Genomic DNA, 238 nt, shown 5'->3' with positions numbered 1-238 from the left:
GAAAAGAGGGATTTCCCCCTTTTCCCGTTGTTTTCAGCAGAGAGCTGGTCGGGGAGAAGTGCTGAGAGCGGGAGCGGGGGGAAGATGCTGCGTCCCGGGGAGGGAGGGTGCGGGGACGGCGGGGACAGTTTGGGGACTCTGTGCCACCAGCGCCACCCCCTCACCTCCCCTGGCCCTCCTCTCTTGGCAGTGGAACCTCCATGAGCCTCCTCTGGATGGAGCTTGGGGGGAGCCAGCG

This window comes from Corvus brachyrhynchos, unplaced genomic scaffold (assembly GCF_000691975.1).
Source record: "Corvus brachyrhynchos isolate BGI_N302 unplaced genomic scaffold, ASM69197v1 scaffold496, whole genome shotgun sequence".
NCBI lineage: Eukaryota > Metazoa > Chordata > Aves > Passeriformes > Corvidae > Corvus > Corvus brachyrhynchos.
This window is presented reverse-complemented; position numbering follows the sequence as displayed.